The 27,727-nt window shown below is 41.6% G+C and overlaps 1 protein-coding gene and 1 long non-coding RNA gene across 3 annotated transcripts in view; one reads left to right on the top strand and one right to left on the bottom strand.

The window, feature by feature from the left end:
• XYLT1 (xylosyltransferase 1) overlaps nucleotides 1–27,727 on the bottom strand; it is a 340,609-nt gene that overhangs the window by 267,100 nt on the left and 45,782 nt on the right. The gene's annotated exons all lie outside the window — the stretch shown is intronic.
• LOC130285468 (uncharacterized) lies at nucleotides 11,094–17,517 on the top strand. Its single transcript, XR_008847340.1, has 3 exons — nucleotides 11,094–11,511; nucleotides 13,033–13,107; nucleotides 17,360–17,517. It is a non-coding gene; the product is annotated as an uncharacterized LOC130285468 (long non-coding RNA).

The raw sequence follows: 27,727 nt of genomic DNA, 5'->3' as shown, positions 1-27,727 counted from the left end.
TTTTTTTTTCCCAAGCCTGGGTCGGGAAATCCCCGAAGTTCTGAATTTTATGGTTCCAAATTTTGGGACAGTAAATTGCAGGCTTTATTTTTAGTCGTTCTTCTAGTGTTCCATGTATCTAGATGCTGATCATAACTTAAGAAGCACAAGAGGTAATCGGTCTCTACCTGGAAACCATCAATAAACAGGCTAGCTGCTGGGAATGGATCTGATAATAGCTTTTTTATTGTAATTATGGGTTATGTGAATAGGCAGGACAGCTCGGCTCTGTAACACATGAATATTTAATATTCTGCAACACACGAACAAGCCTTTTATAAACCACGGTATCAGGTATTTATGTGTTAAAAGAATTTACCGGGACATTGATAATGATGGCCTATTCTTACAATAGGAAATCTATATCAGATCTGTTGGCCCCCACTAATCTGATATAGATGCCCTATTGGCTGAAGGGGTACTCTGTTGGAAAACTTTTTTTTTTTAACCAACTGGTGCCAGAAAGTTAAACAGATTTGTAAATTACTTATATTAAAAAAATCTTAATCCTTCCAGTACTTATTAGCTGCTGAATACTACAGAGGAAATTATTTTCTTTTTGGAACACAGTGCTCTCTGCTGACATCTCTGTCCATTTTAGGAACTGTCCAGAGTAGGAAAAAATCTCCATAGCAAACATATGCTGCTCTGGACAGTTCCGAAAATGGACAGAGATGTCAGCAGAGAGCACTGTGCTTGTGATGTCAGCAGAGAGCTCTGTGTTCCAAAAAGAAAAGAATTTCCCCTGTAATATTCAGCAGCTAAGAAGTACTGGAAGGATTAAGATTTTTTAATAGAAGAAATTTACAAATCTGTTTAACTTTCTGGCACCAGTTGATTTAAAAAAGAAAAGAAAAAAGTTTTCCACCGGAGTACCCCTTTAATACTCACATGGACATGTATCACTATAAAAAACTGTGACGCTAAAGTAAACAAGAAAATAATCGGCTAACAAGATCACGTCTCCGACATACACAGTGATGTGTGAGGACAGAGATTATACCGGTGCATGTACACTAGAATAATAGCGTATAAATAATCTATTATGTATTCAGAACATTGTGTGATTCAGGAGCACAGAGGGAAGCATTAAAGTTTTATTCCATAAGACAATTCCCGACACCTGAGGGTAACTTTTGCATAGTGATATTTTATTTACACGACAGCTGTGTGTGTAGCTCTTTTGTCGGATAGACCAGGAATTTGCATAATGTAATAATGTAAAATGACTGTAAGGAATAGCAGGCGGAGAGAACATAAAGAGCGGGACGGAGACCCTACACGTCTCGTTTTGGTGAAATAAAGTCACGTTGTCCTGATGTCTTCACTCTGTCGGGACGGCTGGGGATGAAGTGCACAGTTCTTTATTTGTGGCTTAGTTGTAGTGTCTCGTGGCTCTTTGTAATATTACAGCTTTTCGATAGAAATAGGAGAATGTCATAACAGGAAGTTTATCAATGGCAGGAAGTCAGTTGTAAAGAACAGATGCAGATAGTAAGATTAGTAGTCATGCTGTTTGTCTTTTTCTGTATAACATTGGTTTCTATACCGTGGACCTCCAGCTGTTGCAAAACTACAACTCCAAGCATGCCCGGACAGTTTGTGGCCATTGCCCACAAGTCCTTGACAAAGCCACTGTGTGTGGCGAAACGTCGGACGGGCCATTGCGTCTAAGTTTTTAAGTTCTGCCGCAGTTCTCCCCAGACATAGGTATAGTCTGCAGCTATACCAACATTTCAACTACTATTCACGCAGCAAAGCTGCAATAGTTCAGATATAGAGATATAAGGAGAATTGCGAGCAAGATACTTACCTATATGGCATTAAAAGTTACGTTTTATATTTCCTTTTGGTGAATGGGAAAAATGGATACTAGTGGTCACCCTAGTGACCAACTGTAAATCAAATGGTCATAAGTGTTCCCTTAATCTCCCCTCATGTGTCAAGATCATTAGTGTCCCCCACATCTCCTCCCCTCATGTGTCATGAACGTCAATGCCCCCTCATCTGTCACATTTTGATCTTTAGTTAAAAAAATACCTGTTTTACTTACCTCCTCCTTTGTTCCCACACTGATCCCCAGTTCTATCTCCGGTCAGTGATTTAATGTTACATGATCAGCAGATGTCACGTGACCATTGCAGCAAATCGGCATCTTCGGCAGTCATGATCTGTACTCCTGAGTATGAAGTGTGATCGCTGAGGCTGCTGCTTGGTTACCACATACACGTGACATCCGCTGCTCATGTAGCATAGCAATCTAGCACTTATCAAAAGAGGAACAGGGGATTGGCATAGGAATGGAAGTAAGGGTAAGTAAAACTGTTTCGTTTTTTTTTAAGATAGACAACCCTTATTTAGAAAGGGCTGACAAAAACCTAAGTGCCACATGAAATTCTTAGTTGTCATGGCGACCTGGCGCCTTGGATTTGTCAAGCCCTATGTTAACATTTTCATCACTGGAGGGCTTTCAAACTTTTGTTAACTTTCATTTATCTATCTATCTAGCTTTAAAAAATCTTTATGATCCCTAAAAATACATTGCTTTACATGGACTGATGCTGGGTCACACTCTATATTTAAATAAATTCACCTTTACACAATTCTTCAAAATGCAGAACTTGAATAGCTAAGCCAATTTTGTTTCCTTAGCGCCTGAGCTTTCCCTAGTGATTTGCATTATGGAAAGTGACAGCCTTTCACCTGGTGCTCTACAGTAATGTTGTGTAGTATAGACATAGAATACAGTACATACTGAGGCCCCATTCGCATTATGTTTTTGGCCCTCCTTTAATGAATACGCCAAGAAAAGTATACTGCCTCACAGTGGTTTCCAGCATCCATAGACTATTATAGCATCTGTTGTAATAGATACTTTCTAAACATGTACATGATGGGTTCATCTAACAGATTCCAATGAAGCCTATGAGTAAAAGATGCCGCTACTAGACATCCGTTTAGGGGATCCGTCACTCATAGATTATAATGATATCCATTTAAAACATGAAAAAAAAGCCTACGAAGCTGCATTTCTCATCTACAGATTACAGATGGCCGTTATATTAGACTAAAGAGAACCTGGGAAATCTCTTAACCTGTTTTAGCAAATACAAGTATTTCCCATGAAATAACAATTCTGGAACATCTTATAGCTCTTTGTTGTGCTGTTCCTTTGTGAATACTACTGGAAATGTATGACTAAATTGTCAACTGGGTGTTACCAGCTTGGGGCGTGTCTCCAAACTACCTGAGAGCTTTGATTGAATGCGTCAGTCAGTGCCGGGACACGGCACCAACGTGTAAAACATTCATGGAGGATCTACTACAACAGGCAGGTCTGGAGGCCACAGGTCCTCTTCAACAGATATTTGGAAAAAGTGGGGCAGATGAGGTCATGTAATGAGGACACTCATAACATGATCACTACTTAAGAGTGCCGGGATGACTATATCAAGGGCAGCAGCCGGTCAATCTAATACAAATTAACACAACCAGAACTTACTTTGCAGGAAAATTCTTAGTTTATTGCAATTAGTACATCACTGTATGATGCGTTTGGACTAAGCCTTTTGATACACGTCGGTTGGTGCAATAACTAAGAATGTTTCCTGAAAAGTGCCGGTTATGTTCATTGGCACCTTTTGATGCAATTTGACATTACACAATCCAGTACCAGTCCACAAAAGCAAGGTATGATGAAACAGCTTAAATGGGCACTGTCAGAATCAAAAAACGTATATGTTGTACATCTTAAAGGTAAAACATTAACATTTTTTTATACCTTATAAAAATCAAAAAAGGACCACTAGAGGTCGCCATACCATCTAGAACATAATCCTGTCTGTCTGCAGCATCATCTTTGTCCCAGCAGAAGTACAGGCTGGGACAAAGTCCAGGAAGTGAGGGCGGGACTAGCACTGCTGTGTGCTCACTCCTGTCCTATCAGATTGTGGCATGAAAACAGACAGGAGGGGTTACAGTGCAGCCAAGGAAGTGAATGCATTGTGAGTGAAGGTGACTTCAGTGTTTACCTGGGACACACCCAATGGTGAGAAGTGGATTTCAGAATGAAAAAGCAGTAGAACAGAGGGATGTGTGAGCCAAATACAGAAGCTAGACACATAAAAAAGACACATAAAGCATCTGCATGAATAACATTTACAGCATCATATTTTTTTTTGTCATATCACAGGTACACTTTAATTTCTGTTTCCTGCTGGACCTGGCCTTTCCCAGAGTTCACAGAGTCTAGTTGCCATGTAACTTTATTTTCTGATCCTATTGGCAGTGAGTACCTCCAAGGACGTATGAAGGAGTTAAACAATGCTGTATATTCAATATATAACGAGTACAGCTCTTCCCATAGCAATCAGAAGAATCTGCATATTTGGAGATTAGCGTGCTTGCACTTTTGAGCACAGGTTAATTTTATTTTCTTGGAAGCACTCAATGTAGCGGCTGATGAAAACACGACACTAAAGTCTTGCACTTCACATCTATTTGAACTAATTATATGCAGTCTAGCAGCCAGCTAACATCTTCATGGATCACTGAAATACTGGAAGCATCAATTATGGAACTATTTGTTTTCCAACAGCATGGCGCCATGATTTCACCTTTTATTAGCTCTTTACCACACCGTTAACTGCTAAACCATTCAGCTTCAGAATTACACTGGGGCTGTACTGTAGCACCGGGAGAAACAGGCAGGGAAAAAGCTTCAGGCCTTTAACATGACTGCTTAACATGATGGTACAGGGTTTGTAAAAATGTCGGCTGTTTTTTTTCTTTTCTTTTTTTTTCAGCGCTAAGATTGTCTACTGCCAGTCAAAGACCATGGAGTTGAGTGATGCTATTTCTGGAACGGTTATATATAAAGTCCTGTAGGTTATTATTACGACGAGAGTATTTTTATATTAGTCCATATTATTCTATGCCTCCTCACTAGGTATGGAGAAACATTTACTCCAATTTTCAGGGGCCTATTATGCCCTCAAACAGACTTCAAAGGGTGTTAACCCCTTAAGGACCGTTTTTTTTTTTCGTTTTTGCATTTTCGTTTTTTGCTCCTTGCCTTTAAAAAATCATAACTCTTTCAATTTTGCACCTAAAAATCCATATGATGGCTTATTTTTTGCGCCACCAATTCTACTTTGTAATGACATCAGTCATTGTGCCCAGAAATCTACGGTGAAACAGAAAAAATATCATTGTGAGACAAAATTGAAAAAAAAAACGCAGTTTTGTAACTTTTGGGGGCTTCCGTTTCTACGTAGTACATTTTTCGGTAAAAATGACACCTGATATTTATTCTGTAGGTCCATACCGTTAAAATGATATCCTACTTATATAGGTTTGATTTTGTCGTACTTCTGGAAAAAATCATAACTTCATGCAGGAAAATTAATACGTTTAAAATTGTCATTTCTGACCCCTATAATTTTTTTGTTTTTCTGTGTATGGGGCGGTATGAGGGCTAATTTTTTGCGCTGTGATCTTACGTTTTTAACGGTACCATTTTTGCATTGATAGGACTTATTGATCGCTTTTTATTCATTTTTTCATGATATAAAAAGTGACCAAAAATGCACTATTTTGGACTTTGGAATTTTTTTGCGCGCACACCATTGACCGTGTGGTTTAATTAATGATATATTTTTATAATTCGGACATTTCTGCACGTGGCAATACCATATATATTTATTTTTATTTACACTGTGTTTTTTTTTTTTTATGGGAAAAGGGGGGTGATTCAAACTTTTAATAGGGAAGGGGTTAAATGATCTTTATTCACTTTTTTTTTTGCAGTGTTATAGGTCCCACTGATATTTCACATTGATCACTGGTTTCTCATAAGAAACCAGTGATCGATGATTCTTCCGCTTGACTGCTCAGGCACTGAGCAGTCATTCGGCGATCGGACAGCGAGGAGGCAGGTAGGGACCCTCCTGCTGTCCTGTAAGTTATTCGGGATGCCGTGATTTCGCCGCGGCTATCCCGAACAGCCCACTGAGCTAACCAGCACACTTTCACTTTAGACGCCTCTAAAGGGTTAATAGCGCGCGGCACTGCGATCAATGCCGTGCGCTATTAGCCACGGGTCCCGGCCGTTGTTAGAGGCCAGGCCCGACCCGCTATGACGCGGCCGTGGCCCCGCGTTATAGTTGGTAGCGGACACATGACGTTCCAGTACGTCATGTGTCCTTAAGGGGTTAATGGTGCCAAGGAATGGTATTCCTGTATTGCACTATATTCTGATCTAGAAGTAACTTTGTCTGTTAAATGGTATTTATTTGGATGGAGTAAAAAAAACTAAAAAGATCAATTCCAATTTGGGCTTAATTTGTTCCATTAGAAGCCTACAAAAAAACTTAAAAACTCTACAAAAATTTTGGACACCATGGCAGAACCTATCAAGCCAACAGGGTCCATCAGGCTCTGATAGTCTCCATCGTACAGAAGATTTACCATTCTGCTACTATGACGGGGTAGAAAAGGTAAAAATAAATATGGTAATGTGAACATTATCACACTTTGTCTCTCTTTTTTTGTAGAATAAAAAAAAAAATTAAGGGGTATTCCCATTTCCTTATTAATGTGAAGAGCATGGTAGCATTGACAGGTTCGCGATTGGCCTCATTTGGCAAATGAAGCATATTTATTCTTATCTGCTCTCTCATTGACAGATGGTAGTCGTGGTTCCCGTCCACCATCTCTGCTTTATAGAAGCAGTGGTAACATCACTCCCTGTGGCCGGAACTCCTGAATTGCTCTCCGTGCTCAGGCTTATGTAACCTTTCCCTAAAAGTAGTGGTCTCCAAAATGTGGCTTTCCATCTGTTGGAAAACTACAACTCCCAGCAGAGAGTTGTAGTTTTGCAACTGCTGGAGGGCCACAGCGTGGAGACCACTGACTTAAAGAATGGGTGAGAGAATTTCAAAGCCAAGGCCCAGTCGATCAGTAAGACATCAGTGAAGCCTATCAGGTGACACGTAGCGCTGCCATAAAGTCACTGAGGCATATATGGTATAAGTAGTCAGCGGACAGCAGTCGCAGCCCTTTTTTTCCCTTCCTTCTGGTGTGAAATTATACAAGCCGTTCATTAGCAGGAATCAAAAACATGTATTTGGACAATGACTCCTGTACATTGTGCGGCCTTCTGAGAAGTCTAAGAGGGAACACGTTTCACCTGACCCATAAAACCTGCCCCAGGAAACAAGAGCTGCTCAGCGCAGCTGACATTACCTAGCTGACAGCCACAGATTCACTTCACAGGCTCCGTCTAGCAGCCTTGGGCAAGGCAAAGACAAAGCCACTGGGGATCTATTAACCGCTCGCACTGGTTATACGGCTGCTGGCTGCCCTGACTGACCCTTATTGCTTAGTAATGTTACTTTTTTCCTTTACTCAGATGAAAGGAAGCATTTATGTTGGCTATCTCTGCCATGCCGTGCCAAGCACAGATTGGTCAGGGGGGACTCAGACAATGCAGAATTTTTCCTGGAGGTTGGGGCTGGGAGGAATAAGAAAAAATTATACTCACCCCTTTTGATCAGAAAAAAAGAATTATACTCACCCTCTGGTCACTCTTGGTCAAGCACTGCTGCTCTGCAGTTCCTGGTGACGTCACTGTGCACCGTGCATGGGACACTGAGGCCAACAGTTGCCCACAGTGGTCATGTCCACTTCCTCTTGAGACGTGAGGGACCCGAAGGCTGAATATAATTTTTTTGCTGAGCTACACCATGATGTATAGGGCCCAAGAATCAGGAAGAACGCACCAAGGACCGGAGCAGGATAACGGAAGCACTGTGGGAGTCCAGGTGGTGTGTAGAGGTTTATTTTTATCTCTTTATATCTGATGTAAAATAAAAATAAAATACTCTCCTGCCGGATAACCCCTTTAAGCCATGCTCTCTGTCAGTGGGGTTACCCCTGTTTTCCAGTAAGTCAAGTCATTTGGTCAAAGGTTATGCCTAAGGCCACATCTATACTAAGGAATCTCTGCGCAATATCTCAATATTTGAGAAATTGTGCTAAAATCACCCACATGGTTTTTTGGATTTCTTGAGGACTGATACAATTTTTTTTTTAGTTGAATGGGTTTTTCATTTACCCATTTACCCTGCGAAAATTCCCACAGAGGTGAAGTCCGCTGTGGAAAGTTGCGATTCCTGATCTGCCGAAAAAAAGACCATGTTCATTCATTCGGGAGACACAGACTGCCTTGCCGCCAATGGTGAATCTCTGTATGGTCCCAACGCTAAAGGATTTTAGGGGTGCCGCAGCTGACAGAATCTCCCCCAGGAATATCTATAGTGTAAATGTAGCCTTAGCGTCTAAAGAGTATCTAAAACACATTGAAAATTTTAAGACATGAGTTTTTGGGCGTATTTCCCTTTGCAAATGATGTAATGCTTTCATCATGTGATTCAAGCATTATTCATGAATTAAAAGCCACAAAAAACAGAGCATTTGACATGAGTACGTGAAAGTAAAAGCAAGGTAGTAACAATGGATATGTAGATTTCAGACAGTGAAGTTTTCTTTTAAGTATTCTCAATGTAAATAGCAATATCACTGAATGTTACCAGTTACTTGTCAACTCATCTGTGACATACTCTGTCTCTCAGATAGTATATTTACATTTCCAACCTACGCAACACATCAGTGATTTTTCACACTGGAAGGTTACAGATATTATTAAATAACAAAGAGGTAAGTAACCACAATGCTGTGAATGCCCACAGGGCATTTCCTCTTAGCCTAAAGTATACAAACCTTTCACCCCAGACATGTGCACTCTGTATGCACCTTTAATACCATACCCAGCCAGGAGAACAACAAGACATTAAAACATGCATGTCATCCGAGTGAGTGAGGGTGACCATCAGTAAAGCTGGCTGACAACCACCACACCACATAGCTGGGCATGACTATTCTCAGACTAATCTGCCCAGTTATGCTGTGGGGCAGTGTTACCCTAACAGGATGCCTACAACTGCCAGCATGCCCGGACAGCCGAAGGCAAAAGAAAAACACGCCCCCTCCACAGCACAGGATCAAAAAACAAGTGAGCACTAAAAAGAAGGTATTTGTGAGAGAAATATAGGTATTAGACACATAAAAATTACATCAGAATTAGGTACTGAGCAACATATAGGTTTTTCTGGGGGGCTATGAAAGGTACTCTTTAACATTTACATGGCAGACATTTTTCATGAAGTAGGTCTACTTTTATAAGTGATTTTATGGACTTTATGGACAATCCAATAAAGCAGAATATCTAATTACTTGGTAGCAATCAAGTTTGAGGCCGTCTAGAGACAGAAATATTTTTTGTTGTCCCAAGCTAGAGTAAAACTGAAAAAAATAAAATAAACGTATACTCACCTTCCCTATTCCCCTGCCACTGCTGCTCAGTGCTTTGTGTTTTCCTATTTCACATGCAGGCAGTGCCCAGACAGCCAATTACTTAGCGAGTGATTAGCCAAGCAAGCAGGAAGAACCGAGCAGCAGGGACCGCGTGGATGGCAGCGGGGGGCAGGGCTCAAGTCCTGCAGGATCACATGGGAACTGAGTTCCTGCACTTTCTCTACCACAGGAACACTGTTCCCATTAGCAAGAGTCCTGCAGGACCAACCCTTGAGCGGAAATCCAACACTTTTTTTTTTCCCAGGACTTAACCCCCGGTGGTGGGGGATAAGTGGAGGCGAGTATAAGTTATTTATTTTATATTTATGCCAGGGACTGGGTCAAAAAAAAGTCTGGTGCCAGGTAACAATTTAAAGGGATTATACTGTACATTAAAGACATTAATTGGGATCTATGTACATGAAAACAAACACTGCCTTACCTGGACCCAAAGAGCATTTTTAGGAAAACAGTTTTTTAACAATAAGTGAACTCTAAACCTAGAAGTGAACAGGTTAAGTGCACATTTATTTCCTCTTTTATGTATGCAGAAACCCTCTTGCGCCACTTATAAGTTCCTCATTTGTCCTGTTGTATATATCTGGTAATTGTACTAGTAGTAGGTCTTTTTGTTAATACAGTGTGAGCCATCTGGCAAAAATGAGTTAACACTGCGCCTGCTCCCCCTAGTCACAGCTTGTAAAAGGACTTTATTCACAGCAGTGACATAATAGAAGTTTTGGCATTGTAGCTTTAAGTGTGTCATTTCCCTGATGATCAACATTTAACGTTTTTCTTGGAAGCGACTGTCCTTGTGAAGTTACACAGATGCTTACTCAGCCAAGTTGTGCATTTCAAATTAAGCCAGTCCAGTCCCTGCCAGCCGAGGCAAGATACACCGCTGTGGATACAGGCAGAAGATATACACTAGCGGGATCGATGTTCTACTGTGTAAGCAATGTGACTTCAGTCCATAGGAAAGTAACAGAAAAGAAGAAAAACTTTTTAAAGAGCATTTCCCCCAAAATAAAATAGAAAATGCTGGAATAGTAATCTCCTCTTGTGAATTATTTAATATTGTTTTGATTTATTATAACTATTTCTAGAAAATCTGAGTGTATCAACAGGACTATCCTAAGAGCGGGGCAATGGTAAGACTGGGTGGGGTATGGTATTAATGTATAATCACTCAGATTTGCTATTTGGGAGTCTAGAAAAACTGTGTGACCGTGGGAGTTTAGGGGATTGGCTGTTCTATCAGCACAACTACTGCTAATATGCCTTATAAGGGCATAAGAACATCCTGAAGGACATCCCCCGCTTAAGACCTCCCTCTAAGAGCCAGAGTGGAGAACAGTTAGTAAGCAGAATCTTTTCCTCTGGACGACTTGTATAACATGGGCCACCTTTCATCTGAATGTCTGTCATATACTACATACGAAATCTTCCTAAATCTTTTAAAAATCAGCTGCTTACAAGGGATCTTGGGAGCTGTAGCAAAAATATGGTTGTCTAAGTAAGGTTCTCATACACATAGAATAGCTCGGTGGTCTCCAAACTGTGGACCTCCAGATGTTGCAAACTACAATTCCCAGCATGCCCTGAAGCCAACGGCTGTTGGAGCATGCTGGGAGGTTTAGCTCTGCAACATCTGAAGGTCCACAGTCTTGGGACCACTCCAATATCTATTGCCTGAAACATTTGCTCAGCATACAGCTACCTCTCCCGATCCCTTCATACACATGAACGTTTGTTCAACTTGGCTAAGCATTTATGTGTTCTGAATGGAGAGAGGAGGGGTAAGCCACTGCCAGACCCCTCTGGTGACCTCTCTCTCAGAGAACAAAAAAAATGGTAGTTAAAATCCAAGATGCCGACCCTTCTGTCTTGTTTAACCGGGTCTCCCAACTTTTCCCCGACATGTCTTAAACAAGACAGCTGGTACCGCATGTACGGGGTCCTGAAACCACTTATGTCTACCAGATATCCATTTTCCATTTGCAAGACTATTCAGCAGTAGACCTTAGGCAAACGTGGCAACCTTCACTACATGAATGGGTAACAAAGTTTATATATGGCTTTACATCCAAATTATATTTTATACATATTTTATACATACTTTAATATTTTATGCTTATTTTATACTTTAATACTTGAAAACTAATGTCGCAGTGAGAAATACCATGATAATATGAAAATGTGACTAACACAAAAGGCTAGAATTACGTTGCCTGATTCCGTCCCCCCCCCCCCCCCCCCCGCCATCTACCCCAGCTGAAAGATCAATCTCTGTTCTGTTCACAGAAAAAAATTAGCAAATAGACTCCGACCCTTAGTCAACGGATCTGGTTTCATCCTTTTTTCCTGTTTTCATCACTGTAAGATTTTTTTTTTTCTTGCTGTCCCAGAAGAAGCAGACCTCAGGTTTACCTTGAACATTTCTGCTTTCATCAGCACATAGTACACTACATATTTAAAGCAATGACAAATTATTATTAGACTTCACTTTGCACTCTTTACAGTTCTACACGGCTTTATCGACTCAGGCTATATTGTTTCAAAAGGTGCAATCTGCAATACTTTACACTTGTTCAACTGATAGGTAAGGCCTTAGGGCCTTGTATGTTATCCAGTACAGAGCACAAAGCAAGAACACCTAACCCAGAAACATTAATACTAAGGTAATACTCACACCTAATGTCTTACATAGCACATCTGACCTAATGGGCCATGGAAAGATGAGCATTTCCCCAATAATCTAAACGAGTACCCACATTATTCTTATAATAAGTTCACCTAGTCTTTAAAGTGGACATGTCAGCAGGTTTTTAGGGTATAAAGTAAGGACGTGGCTGTATAGGGTTTTTGACCTCAAATCTGCACCTACCTGTTATTAGCTAATTGATCCCTCCAGCACAGAGATATCAGAGTATAAAAAGTTATGAAGATTAGGCCCACTGGGCATTCCCCTCGGCTGTTAGATTACAGGGGAGATGCAGGGATTACAGTACAGCCTAGTGAAAGTCAATAGGGGGTAGAGGAGGTGACCATCGCACAGAGGGGAGTGACTAACTGGTGAAGGGGCCGGACTGTGCAGGACTGTAGAAACCGAGGCGAATGCCCAGTGGGCTCCAAATTCTAATTTGCATGTCTTTATAAACCCTGATATCTAGAGATATCAATTAATGAGAGGTATGTACAAATTCAGAGTCAAAAGCCCTACATGGCCATCCCCTCATTTTATATCCCCAAAATCTGATGACAGATCTGCTTTAATGTTTATTGAACATTTATAGCCAGCATTATAAATCCAAAGGGCAAGTGACCCTGCTTTCCAAGGTCTAGTTAGGTAGTGATATAGAGCTGGATCCATGCATAATCAGGCAGAAGACAACCCTTGTGGCTGCTGTAAGGGAGATCATATCGATTGGCACATACCCATAATATATATATATATATATATATATATATATATATATATATATATATATATATATAAAGCTGATATTATTGCCTACTTTGCCCTAAATAGGGGTCTGTATATTATTATTATTTTTTTAAAAGCATTTCCTATTCTAGAAGTCCATCAAATATACAGTACACAAGAAAGCGTGAAGAGTGAGTAAAGATTGAAGAGAGAGGACTAATAAACAGGTAAAGAAGAGTAGGGCCAGTTCTACGGTCCCTGACCATATGACACTATAAGGTTCATGCATTCCAAAAGCCCTCTGTCTCATGATGGGTATAAAGGCATATAGATATCATACCCCACTGTACAAGCCAGACTAGAATCCACTCTGGGGAACTTCAGAGGCCATAGAAATATCTAGATAACTGCAGACTCCTTTGATAAATTGAGCTATTGGGGGCGACGGGAGCCAGACCCTTGGAAATCATTTGATCTCCGTACCCTGTAGTAGGGCTGGGCGGTATACCAGTTCATACCGAATACCGATTTTTTTTCCCTCACGATATGAATTTTGCCCATACCGCAATACCGTTTGGGCCCCTCTCCCCTCAAATGAGTGAATTATCCGCCGCAGCGCGCTGTCCCCACATCGGGGAACTAATCATATTTGATCCGCGAGCGCTATTCTGCTTACTCCCCCCCCCCCTCCCGAATTATCAGTGCAGATAATCTGTTCCCACATCATGTCACCCGCGTGCGCTCCTCTGCTCATCCTCATACGATTTGCGGGCCGCTGGCACTAGAAATCTGTACTACAAATAATGCTGCAAAAATAAACAAAACAAACTTTAACTTATCTTTAGATGTGGTCCCTCCTCATGGTCCCTCCGCTGCGGTCCTGGGGATGGGAACTTAACAGAGCCGTTAGCCTATCAGCGGCCGCAGCGATGTCCGCTGATAGGCTGAGCCCACTGTCATGTAAGGAGCATACATGACAGCGCGCTCAGCCTATCACCGGCCGCAGCGATGTCCCGCCCCGGCCGATGATAGGCTGGCTCTGTCACTTTCCCGTCCCAGGGTAACTGCAAGAGGACCACAGCGCAGGACATTGAAGACGGTAGCAGAGCAACGGGGGAGTGTAGACAGGTTAGTTAAAGTTTATTTTGTTTATTTTTGCAGCACGGGAAACGTTATTTGTAGTACAGATTTCTTCTGCGGCCTGCAACTCATAGGAGGATGAGCAGAGGAGCGAACGCGGGTGACATGATGTGGGGACAGCGCAGTTGATAATTAGTTGTGAGGGGGGGGTGTTGGGAGAGAAGCGGCACCCAGGTCACATGGGGGGGGGGGAAATACCGTTAAATACAGTGAAACCATCACTTAAAAAAGTACCGTGATACACGTTTTTTCTCATATTGCCCAGCCCTACCCTGTAGCATATTGAAGGGGTATTCTAGGGGGTAAATTTAAAAAAAGTTGGAAAATAGAACATAATCCTATACTATACTCCCTTCCCATACACCCCTGGTCCTGCTGCAAGGGACTTCCTAGTGTGGTTATCAGAAGAAGAAATTGCCCACTCCACTCCGCCATCATGCTCAGGCAAGCACGGAGGTATCGTTATTGTTTTTTAAGCCCAGCCCTGTACTTTAAGGGTGGGTTCACATTACGTTTGTAGTGTACGGGTGCTGGATCCGGTTGGGAGAGGCGAAAACCGTCCGTTCCTGTATCCCAGCTGGATCCGGCCCGAACCCCAATCATTTCAATGAACCAGCCGGAGTCAAACGCTGAATCCAGTTGTCTCATTTTTGCCCCGTATACAGTTTTCTGACCGGACCTAAAACCGTGTACCGTATACCACGGTTTTTGGTCCGGTCAGAAAATTGTATACGGGGAAAAATGAGACAACCGGAGTCAGCATTTGACTCCGGACGGCTCATTGAAATGAATGGGGTTCGGGCCGGATCCGTCTGGGATACGGGAGCGGACAGTTTTCGCCCCTCTCAACCGGATCCAGCACCCACACACTACAAACGTAGCGTGAACCCACCCTTACTAGTGGTTGTACCTAGCATTCACTTGAATTTAAAAAAAGCTGTAGCAAACCCATTTGTGCACTTGGCTTCCCTCTGTTTTTTCTCAATGTACTTTTTGCATTGTACATGATACATTCTTTACTTTCTTTGCTTTGTGAAAATAAGAAAAAAAAAATTTATAAAAAAAAAAATAAAAAAAAGCTGTAGCAAACTGCAATAGCAACATCAATATCTACCAAAAGATAAAAGTTATGCCTGGTGGAAAGTTAAAAGGATGAGTGAACGGCCCCTTTAAACAGCAGGTGGACAACCCCGATCTAATCCTGATGGTCTATACTCTATAAGGACAGGCCATCAATTCTAAACAACCAGATAACCTCCTCAACAAAACTTCACTGTAGGGGTAAATGAAGCAGTAAACAGGCTTTATAGAGTGCGTGTCCTATCTTACTGGATGAGTCACGAAATACTTGCTGCTTCATGAACTCTTCTAACTCTTTATCTATGGCAGCTCTAAGTATTTTTAACTGCTGCCTATCCATACTTCCTCCCATCTGTTGGACACAAAACCACAACATTCTGAAAGGGTAACATATTCTCAGTTGAAAGATTTTACTTTTATACGACATTTTGTGTCACTAAATGTTGATGCGTCTCATGTTCCCGACTTCTTGCTGTTTTATTGCTTTCAATAATCCCAGAACGTTCAGAACGTCTACATCTCTCTCACCAATGCCAACACACATTTTACTTTATAGACTGAAGATTACCATTATTACAAAGAAATTTAATATTTATTCAATGTAGGACCAAGGTTTGACCATGTCTAAGGCCAACCAAGCCATGTAGCCTTGTTTCTAACCAAATTAGTAAAAGAACAAAATTCGAACTAATTCATTTCACAATTTTAATGTTTAAAAGGCAATTTATGGGCCGAAAATACAAAACGGACTTGAAGTGAGAAAACGAAATGCTTAAACTTTGCAATCTACAATATTGAAGGATAACATTCTCTGAAAATGGGTCTTTAAATGATTAGAAGCAATGGACCTGCTTCTGGATGTGTCTGGTATTTGAATTTAAAGGGGTACTCCGGTGAAAACCTTCTTTCTTTTAAATCAACTGGTGGCAGAAAGTTAAACATATTTGTAAATTACTTCTATTCAAAATTCTAAATCCTTCCTGTACTCATTAGCTGCTGAATACTACAGAGGAAATTCTTTTCTTTTTGGAATGCTCTCTGATGACATAACAAGCACAGTTCTCTCTGCTGACGTTATTATTATAATAATAATGCATTATTTATTGTTGTCCTTAGTGGGATTTGAACCCAAGTCCCCAGCACTGCAAGGCAGCAGTTCTAACCACTGAGCCACCATGCTGCCCTTAGCATACATCTGCTATGCATGGTTACTAAAATGGACAGAGATGTCAGCAGAGAGCACTGTGCTCGTGATGTCATCAGAGTTCCAAAAAGAAAGGAATTTCCTCTGTAGCATTCAGCAGCTAATAAGTACTGGAAAGATTAAGATTTTTTAATAGAAGTAATTTACAAATTTGTTTAACTTTCTGCCACCAGTTGATTTAAAAGAAAAAATGTTTTCACCGGAGTACCCCTTTAATTTCAATGTGATGACATGAAATACCAGACACATCATATGGCCCTGTATTTAGGGCACAAAATTAAAAAAAATTCTAATCCCAGACATCCTTTAAAAGATCTCAGGGACCACGACATACCATCCCTTGGCTAAAATGTGCTGAATATAGTCACATTAGGTCATCATTATGGGAGACTTCAATCTTTCGGATTTAAACTGGAAAACCAAAATAGCTAGTTCTGCCTGCAACATCCTCCAGCATGACTGGTTTGGCGTTGGGTCAGTAATGGTGTTGGGTGGCATTTCTTAAGGGGGAGCCACACAGCCCTCCATGAGCTTGCCTGACTGCCATTAGGTACCTAGATGAGATCCTCAGACCCCTTGTGAGACCATATGCTGGTGTGGTTAATAGGGATCGACCGATTATCGGTTCGGCCGATAATCACGATTTTGGGCATTATCGGTATCGGCAATTACCTTGCCGATAAGCTGATAATGCCCCACCCCCGGCACCGCCCCCACCGCACCGTGACCGCCCCCCACCCCGACCCGCCGCACCGTACTGCGACCGCCCCCTGTTGCTGCTTAGTGTGAACAGTCAATGACCATACACGGGTTTATGACAACCTCCTCTACACACGGCCTTACCGTACAGCATTCTATCCTATCCAACAGCATGCACAATATAGTAAAACAGCAGACTCCTAGGTACAGATCTGCTTTAATGACCAATTAACACATCGTACTAATAAATCTCCATTACCTAAGAGGCTTTTCCGCTCCGCTTCATACTGGTTATAAATTCAAAGAGATATTTAGAAAAAAATCCTATTGGCTACATTTCATGCCATGTTTTACAGATCTACTCAAAAGGAGAAATATGAAAATGTGCAGTCAATGAGTCTTCAATGCCGAAACTTCAAACCTAAGAAAGAAACAGTTATATCTCCTAAGAAAAAGTGACAGATTTATCCGGTATTCCTGGATGCATACAGACCTAGGCAGCTGCTGTACAACAATAAAATGCATCCACACCACACTAAATCCAAGTGCACTGACATATGTTGAACACTGCAATGAATGAACTGACAGCCGACATCTGTGAAGGCCTGGGCTGATTTAAAGGCCGGTAGGGGGTTTATGGGAATTCAGCACTCGAGGTGTCCTGGCGGCATGTACAGTCATTTCATGCTTAATCCAGGCATGCTAGGAAGTAACAGGGCATATATGGGCAGCATCTTCGTCCAGTAGGTTCTCATAGGTCCCCGCACCTTCCAATCAGCTGAATGTCTATGCAGACATCAATGTCTTGCTGGGTGGGGGTCTGCCCCCCAAACCCCTGACCATAAACAAAATGAAGAGGTTGCTGGAGCGGCTGCCGGTTATTGTTTACGCAGGTTCATTGGTTAAAGGGGTACTCCGGCCCTGAGACATCTTATCCCCTATCCTTTTGTCTCACCACGGGGGTCCCGCCACTGGGGATCCCCGCAATCTTTTATTCGCCACCCACCTGTTTGAGCTGCACGCCGCGGTGCCAGCTCACAAACAGCTGGGTGGTGACCACGGGGCCGGAGTATCATGACGTCACAACTCCGCCCCCGTGTGACGTCACCCCCTGGCCCCGCTATGCCAGTCTATGGGAGGGGACCCTTTGGACAGGGGATTGGGTGTCTCAGGGCCGGAGTACCCCTTTAAGACCAGTGATCTCCAAATTGTGGGCCTCCAGAAGTTGCAAAACTACAACTCTCAGCATGGCCGGACAGCTGGGAGTTGTAGTTTTGCAACATCTGGCAGTCGTTGGCTGTCTGAGCATTTTGGGAGTTAAAGTTTTGCAACATTTGGAGGTCCACAGGACCACTGGTTTAGCCATAGTGCAGCTTAATCCCATATGACCCTTCTTTTTGATCAATGGGCATCCTGGGAACCAAACTTGGTTCAACATTGACTCCAAAAAACCTTCTTGCAATGCCATAATCCTTCTGTTTTCATGCTTCATGCTATACAGTCCTCCTCTTTACTAACATTTACAAGGGTCATACTGTTTACTATACTTAAATGGGCACTGCCATACTGAAAAACTTGTTATTTGATGTGCATCTTGGCAAAACATAAACCTTTCTAATACACTTATTTATTTATTTATTTATTTTTTAGAAATCATGGCTCCCTGTACCATTCAGAACACAATCTTGTCCGGCTGCAGCATCATCTTTGTCCTTGTTAAAGCTCGGTGCTTGCCTCAGACACTCCCGTTCCTGGGCAGTGGATGTCAGAATGAGTGAGCACCAGAACAAAGGGATTTGTGAGCCAAATCCAGAAGCTAGACACATAACAAAGACATGTTGAGCGGCATAGGCCATATTCGAATTTGCGATATTTCGCAAATATATGGACGAATATTCGTCCTATATTTGTGAATTTCGCATATTCGGTCACTTTTTTTTTCATGCAAAATTCGTAATGAAATTTGATAAATGTGCATGCGCACTTTCCTATTGGTTGCTAGGGATGTTGCTAACCTCTGACAACTGCATTTGCATCCTTCTCATTGGCCCACAAGCTAAAAGAAGGGAGGGAACAGTGTCCTCTGGAAGTGCCAATATTCATGATTTTTCGCATATTCGCCTTCATTTGGGAGGGATGATCACTTTTTAGTTACACAGTACCCATCATTGTGATGTGTACTGTGGAAGAAAAAAAAAAAAAACACAAAAAAAACGAATATTCATCATAACGAATATATTTCGCTATATTCTAAAAATTCACGAAAACACGAAGTGCAGACATTTGCGATAGAAATTCGCTATTCGAATATTCGTGCTCAACACTAATGTTAAAAACCTGCATGATCTTGTAACATATATGAACATTATTTTTTTCTGTAATATGACAGGTACTCTTTAAAGGGGTACTCCGGTGAAAACCTTTTTTCTTTTAAATCAGCTGGTGGCAGAAAGTTAAACATATTTGTAAATTACTTCTATTAAAAAATCTAAATCCTTCCTGTACTTATTAGCTGCTGAATACTACAGAGGGAATTCTTTTCTTTTTGGAATGCTCTCTGATGACATCACGAGCACAGTTCTCTTTGCTGATGTTATTATAATAATAATAATAATAATGCTTTATTTATTGTTGTGGGATTTGAACCCAAGTCCCCAGCACTGCAAGGCAGCAGTGCTAACCACTGAGCCACCATGCTGCCCTTAGCATACATCTGCTATGCATGGTTGCTAAAATGGAGAGAGATGTCTGCAGAGAGCACTGTGCTCGTGATGTCATCAGTGTTCCAAAAAGAAAGGAATTTCTTCTGTAGCATTCAGCAGCTGATAAGTACTGGAAGGATTAAGATTATTTAATAGAAGTAATTTACAAATTTGTTTAACTTTCTGCCACCAGTTGATTTAAAAGAAAAAAGGTTTTCACCGGAGTACCCCTTTAAGTTCGGAATTAAGGTTGAAGATTGAGCATCAACTAGTTGGACTTGGACATCCAAGGTTCTAGCAAGCCTTTCCTTGATCTGGGACACAGGTTTATCCTGCTGCTTTAACTCTAATCTTAATACCCTAGCCAAGGACAAATCGCTGGCTTGCCCCTGGCACCTAGGCACATGCCCTCCTCAGGGCCGGTTCTGCCGATAGGCAAAATAGGCAGCTGCCTAGAGCACCCTCTTAATATGGGTGCCGCTCTGCCCGATGCAAGAAAGTTAGTAACCAGGCAGCATCTGAAACACCCGCCCATCCAGAACCACTGACGCATAAGATGGGGGTTTGTTGCAGTGTGTCACCCCAGTAGTAATATGACGCATATCAAAGGGCAGAGCCAAAGGGAGGGGTCAAGGGGCGGCAAAATTAGCTTTCGCCTTGGGTGGCAAAAATCCTTGAACCAGGCCTGGCCCTCCTCAACTATTTCCCTAAGGATTTCTACAAGAGGTTTGGGTCTTTAAAAAGTAATTCCACGATAAACCATCTCTCTTGCAGCGTCACAATTAATTTAATATACGTTACCGCTCGGGTTTGCCTTTAACGTAAGAGGATCAGTCTGTATTTTTTAAAGGCGCAGTATAAAGAGGATTGTTTCTGTAAGCTTTTTATACATTATCTAACCGTACAACATCTAATTCGCCAATTCTTTTCAAGCAAGCTTGGTTATCTCTGCTTCAATCCAAGCACTCCAGGCTGTGTTTAATCCCATCCTTCCGCAGCTGTATGATGTGAGAACCTATACTGTCTCAGCCGCCTCTCCATGTCACGCGGGCTGATTGATGCCATGCTAAGCTGTTTCCTGACCCTGATCTAGCTTTGTATTAGACAGTCACTGCTATAAGTCACGAGCAGCAGCGATGGATCTGGCTTCTCGGCCAACAAAAGCTGTTAGTTGGTCTTGTTCATAGCCCATTAAGATGCTTTTTTTTCCATGAGGAGGACATGTGAACGGAATACTAATAGGATGCGAGACACAAGAAAGGTGACTGCTTTCTGTCATTCCACTTAATAGCGCAGAACTGCAACATTCACTTCTGACAATGTTGTACTGGGCGCCGTGAATGAGTCAATATTTGTTATTGTTCTCTGAAAAGATGATGGGGGGGGGATGCCATGACACTTGCACAAAGCACCTCCAAATTCCTCTGCCGTATACTGTGACATAACTGATACAGATGCAAAACATGAGAACGCTCTTTATCCATGACCACACAATGGGGTCATCACACCGGTAACATACATATATATATATATATATATATATATATATATATATATATATACTGTATCTGAATTGTGGCACAGAACAGGCAGAGCAGTAAGTGGAGGACTCAGAATGAAGCTTTACATCTGCATCCATGCCTTCAATTGTCCACAACGTTTTATACTTGCATACATCCTATTTATTTTCCATAGCAACTGCATTCCTCTTGCGTATCAATCTGACTATAGCAGAAGAATAGATCAAGAACTGCAGGATATATCACTCTCACAATGTGCAATATACCAATGTATTGCTCTATTCTCCCACCCCAAATATGAACAACCTCAACTGTCTTCTTACCGTATATACTCGAGTATCAGCCAACCCGAATATAAGCCGAGGCCCCTAAGTTCACCCCAAAAACCCAGAAAAAAAATAAAAAAATTAAAGTTATTGACTCGACTATAAGCCTAGGGTGGGAATTACATCATCCCCCCCATGTCATCATCCACACCCCCATCATCATCCAGACCCCTGTCATCATCCCCCCCCTTCATCATCACCGCCTGTCAATCCCTTCAACAGTGGTCTTCAACCTGCGGACCTCCAGATGTTGCAAAACTACAACTCCCAGCATGCCCGGACAGCCATCGGCTGGGGAGGGTTAGTTGTTCCGGGATGTCCATTTTTACCGGGGGGGGGGGGGCCTCTTCTCCGCGCTCCGGGCCTGCCCTGGAATAGTGATATTGCCTTGACGATGACGCACAGGGAGGTTAATGCGCAGGGACGTCCCTGTGCGTCGTCGTCAAGGCAACGTCACTATTCCGGGGCAGGTCTGGAGCGCGGAGAAGAGGGCCCCCCGGTGAAAATGGACAGCCCGGAACGACTAACCCTCCCCACCGGACGGTCCCTGCAGCATAGATGGCCCGGACCAGCTCACCCTTCCTTCCCACCGAGGGAAGTCGAGTAGAAAACTAAAGGGGGGGTCTGGACGATGACGAAGGCCGCAGTGGTCTTCAACCTGCAGACCTCCAGAGGTTTCAAAACTACAACTTCCAGCATGCCCGGACAGCCGATGGCTGTCCGGGCATGCTGGGAGTTGTAGTTTTGCAACATCTGGAGGTCCGCAGGTTGAAGACCACTGAGAAGGGATTGATAGGCGGAAAGTTCACTAGAGTATAAGCCGAGGAGCACGTTTTCAGCACGAAAAATCGTGCTGAAAAACTCAGCTTATACTCGAGTATATACGGTATTTAAGCTGTTATGAGTCTCAATATTACCACATGTATCATTTTGTTAGCCCACTTTGCCTTATTAAGACATATACACATCACAGGGGTGAGGTTTTCCGCTTGGCTTTTAGGTGCCCAGACACTTCGGGGGGCATTTCTCATTGTCTTTATAGCTGTTTTTGTGTGTAGATTAGTCTTTCGGGCTATTTTTTTGCGCCTTTTTGGTTTACAGTTGTTTTTTTTTACGTGTATAGACCAGTTGTGTAGGTTAGTCTTTTGCAGTGGTAATTTATCAACTGAGACTTTTTTTGTGAAAAGGCGCAAAAAAGGCGCAAAATCACCAAAAAGTCTCTAAATTATACGAGCCCAGACTTAGCTTAGCTTTTCGGTGTATGTGAAGAGTGAAATTTCAGAAAATGTGACCTGCACAAACTTTAACAAATGTCCTGAGACCATTTAATAAATTTGTTGCCCAAACACATTGCCAGCACACAAAAAAAATAAAAAATGTAGAAAAATACTTCACTTACACCTACAATGATGAATGTCCCCCTTGTTCCAAAGCTTACACTTTAGCAGGAGTGGTTGATGGTCTAACATGTATGGGGGGCCTCCCTACTCTCCTCCAACAGATGAAATTGTGGGAGTTTAAGGGGTACTCCACTGGAAAACATTTTTTTTTTTTTATCAACTGGTGCCAGAAAAAAATCTTAAAAATCTTAATCCTTCTAGTAATTATCAGCTGCTGTTATGATCCACAGGAAGTTCTTTTATTTTTGAATTTCCTTTCTGCCTGACCACAGTTCTCTCTGCTGACACCTCTGTCCATTTTAGGAACTGTCCAGAGAAGGAGCAAATGCCCATAGAAAACCTCTCCTGCTCTGGACAGTTAATAAAAATGACAGAGGTGTCAGCAGAGAGGTGGTCAGACAGAAAGAAAATTAAAAAAGAAAATGACTTCCTGTGGATCATAACAGCAGCTGGTAAGTACTGGAAGGATAAGGATTTTTTAATAGGAGAAATTTACAAAACTGTTTAACTTTCTGGCACCAGTTGATTTTAAAAATTTTTTTTTCCAGTGGAGTACCCCTTTAATGACATGTCTGGCATGTTGTATTTCACCAGTCCAACCCTTTAGCTGCCACTGGAGCTGTCTGACGGTGGCTCAACTCTCCTCTTTCTGTTAAGAATACATGAATGTTCCACTATGTGTATGGGAAGATTGGGTGAGATAGATGTGGTTTGGCGACAGCTATTGAAAGTGTAAGGCTATCTTTACGCTTTTAGAGTGGAGAAAAAAAAGAGTAAGTTTCACTCTGTAATGAACGGGGCCTGACACTGCTCAGTACTACTGTATAATGTTCTCCAAGTTGCTGCTGATTCTGGGGGAGATTCATCAAAACCAGTGTAGAGGAAGAGTGGTGCAGTTGCCCATAGCAACCAATCAGATTGCTTCTTTCATTTTTAACAAGGCCTTTGAAAAATAAAAGAAGCAATCTGATTGGTTGCTATGTGCAACTGGGCAACCTTTACTCTACACATCTCTCTGCAACTGCTACCTCTTTTTCCTCCCTTTTCCATAGACTATGAGCAGTCGCTGTAACCTGATCTTTCAGTGAAGCTACAAAATAATCTCCTTCTGCCATAAATGTAAGGATTTTATCACAGCATTCTTCAATGCATTCAATTTTGTACCTTACATCAGTGCCCAGGAGCTTTCAATGACCCCACTGGCAGGGTCCTCATCTTTAGCCCCAATAATAGATATATGTTTTTCCAGTTTGGCATTTCCATGTTTAATACGTTGTTCAAAGCTTTCTGGTCACATCATGTTTGTTGTGTCACATTCATTGTTGCATTAACTAGTTACCATGTTTGTGACCACGAAGTCATAGGGAAAAGAAGCAGAGCACTGATGTTTTTACAAAGATATGAGCAAAGGCAGAATGTAAAATGTAAATGAAAAGAAGTCACTGACTGGTAGAATGGCATCTCCGCTTCACTGGCTTGTGAAATGGGAGAAGACAGTGCATTGAAAGGCTGCGTCAGGTAAATGAAAATTGTACACAAATGTCACAGTGCATACATCAAGCATATCAGTAATAGTCGAAAAAAATGTATCCTGCACAGGGCCTACACTGGCGGCATCTTCAATAAATATTCTTTCCTGCCCGCTTCTATTGCGTCCTTCCTTCCCTGTGTTTCAGAACACAACATTTTACGAGTGTATCAAGCCGCTGCTGCAATGACTTCAACATGGTGATTTAATGGCGAAGAGAGCAAGATGCAGATCGGTTTACAAAAGAAGAGCAAGGAGGGGTAAACTGTAGGAACAAATGTGAGACTGTAAAAAGTCAATATCTAAAAGCAAATAAAAACCTACTCACTGGGGACACCAAGTATTTTAAAGAGATGGAATGTTTTTTTTTACATTTATGTCTGAAGGACCTAACCACCCTAAAGTATAGGTGTGACTGTCCACTAAACAAAATGCTACAAAATGCTGTTAAAGGGGTACTCCGGTGAAAACATTTTTTCATTTAAATCAACTGGTGGCAGAAAGTTAAACATATTTGTAAATTACTTATATTAAAAAAATCTTAATCCTTCCAGTACTTATTAGCTGCTGAATGCTGCAGAGGAAATTCCTTTCTTTTTGGAACACTGATGACATCACGAGCACAGTGCTCTCTGCTGACATCTCTGTCCATTTTAGCAACCATGCATAGCAGATGTATGCTAAGGACAGCATGGTGGCTTAGTGGTTAGCACTGCTGCCTTGCAGTGCTGGGGACTGGGGTTCAAATCCCACTAAGGTCAACAATAAATAAAGCGTTATTATTATTATAATAACGTCAGCAGAAAGAACTGTGCTCGTGATGTCATCAGAGAGCATTCCAAAAAGAAAACAATTTCCTCTGTAGTATTCAGCAGCTAATAAGTACAGGAAGGATTAAGATTTTTGAATAAAAGTAATTTACAAATATGTTTAACTTTCTGCCACCAGTTGATTTAAAAGAAAAAAGGTTTTCACCGGAGTACCCCTTTAACACACAAGCACCAAACACCCTAAATAATAAAACAAGAGAAAGCCTTGTACTTTGGAGCACAGAGTGGATACAACTCAATCCATTTTGCCCTTGACTAAGGTCTTAGAATGGGGCAGGGAATAGGAAGGGCATTTTACAGGTATTTAGGGTTCTGTTTAACACATTGAAGTCATAACAGCTTTTAGTAACTATTTGGGATCAATGTTTGATCAGTGCAGATCACCTACAATCACAAATGAACTATACTTGGTTGAAGACAACCCCTCTGACTTTTACCAGACACAGTGCTAGGTTGGTCCATGAATTGTGTCTGGTATTATAGCTTGCTTAAAGGGGAACTCCACTGGCCAGTGTTCGGAAGTAAATGTTCTGAACGCTGTTTTGGCACTGTGGGGATCGGCCATACCCCTCTTGGCATCATGCCCACACCCCCTCAATGCAAGTCTATGAGAGGGGCGTGCAATGAGGGGGCATGACCATTATGTCACCAGGGGCGTGGCTGGCCCCCGCAGCGCCAAAACAGTGTTCGGAACATTTACTTCCGAACACTGGCCAGTGGAGTACCCCTTTAATACCAAGTGCTAAAGGGTAAAAGTCAAAGTATCAGTTTCTTTGTCCACAGGATGGGTGGGGTGGAGGTCCCAGAGGTCAGACCTGCACCAATCACATATTAATGGCATATCTAGTGATACACCACTAAAAACTAGGTTTTGTTGAACTATATGGTTCCGATGGAAAGTGTGGCCAGTCATTTTATCAGTTTTTCCTATATAGAAACTAGTCCCAGCAAACTTGCTTTCCCAGGGATTATCTACAGCTAGCCAATAAGAAGATATTTTAAGGCATTGACACAATTCCAAAAGAGAGTTCAACTAGCAGGGGGTACAGAGTGAGGGACATCAACTTTCTGTTCTAGGGATCAGTGCACCGCTTCCCTGATGAACAAGATAGGTAGCATGGGATGTCTATGGGAAAAGGAGCTTCAGATATTATACATAAGATTATACACAACATGCCCCAAAAATGAAGTCTGGAGACAAGTTTTCAACTCTGCACTAGAGTTCAGAGGGGCTTAAATGAAATATAAGGTAAGTCATTTTTCAAGGCCTCGGAACAGGTCAGAAATACATATGAACAATTCTAAGCAGTGCCACCTAATAAATAAACGCCATCGGAAGCGTAGAAGCAATTTACTTCACAAAGGCCCGGAAAATTATTGCAACAGTTCTTATAATTAGAGATTTTCTCAAGATGTTACTGTTGAGCACCGCTGATGTCTTTTGGCAGCTTAGGGCCACTTGTGGATAATTTAAGGCTACAAAAAAAAAAAACCTGTAGAAAATAATTTACTGGTAACAAAACAGTATTTATTTATCTTCCCAGATACGGGGGTGTTTAATTATCGATGCATCAACACATAAAGGAAATGGTTGAAAGTGAGGATATTAACGATGTTATCACTTTAAAAGGTTATTCCAGTGGAAAACATTTTTTTTTTTATCAACTGGTGTCAGAAAGTTAAACAGATTTGTAAAGTGCTTCTATTTAAAAATCATAATCCTTCCAGTACTTATCAGCTGCTGTATACTACAGAGGAAGTTCTCTTCTTTTTGAATTTCTTTTCTGTCTGTCTGTGCTCTCTGCTGACTCCCCCATAGCAAACCTCTCCTGCTATGGACAGTTCCTGACATGGACAGAGGTGTCAGCAGAGAGCACTGTGGACAGACAGAAAAGAAATTGAAAAAGAAAAAGAACTTCCTCTGTAGTATAGAGCAGCTGATAAGTACTGGGAGGATTAATATTTTTAAATAGAAGTAATTTACAAATCTGTTTAACTTTCTGGCACCAGTTGATTTAAAAAAAAAATTTCCACTGGAGTACCCCTTTAAGATTGACAGTCATGGGAAACAGACACGGATAAGATCTGAGCATTGTTACCAGGATAGTTTCTTCAGCTCTCTATCAGTAAAACATCTTTATTCCAGAAACAATGGGAACTGATAGGTACCAGATTATTAGATATTCTACATTACCAAACAGCTCCAAAAAGTAGATGAAGGGATGAAAATAAAGTACTGAATTACCAGACTTTCCTAATTATATAGATATTTTATTGTATTTACTACCCTTTATTACACGAAAAACTAAATTGTGCTTTAGTACAACCTCATCTTTGTCCATTTCCCAATAACTTTTAGGATATAGTAAATTGGGCCTCTAGGAAGTAATGCTGGAGCTAAAATGAAAATTCTACAAG

The sequence above is a fragment of the Hyla sarda genome, chromosome 8, assembly GCF_029499605.1.
Source record: "Hyla sarda isolate aHylSar1 chromosome 8, aHylSar1.hap1, whole genome shotgun sequence".
NCBI classification, from domain to species: domain Eukaryota; kingdom Metazoa; phylum Chordata; class Amphibia; order Anura; family Hylidae; genus Hyla; species Hyla sarda.
This window is presented reverse-complemented; position numbering and strand designations above follow the sequence as displayed.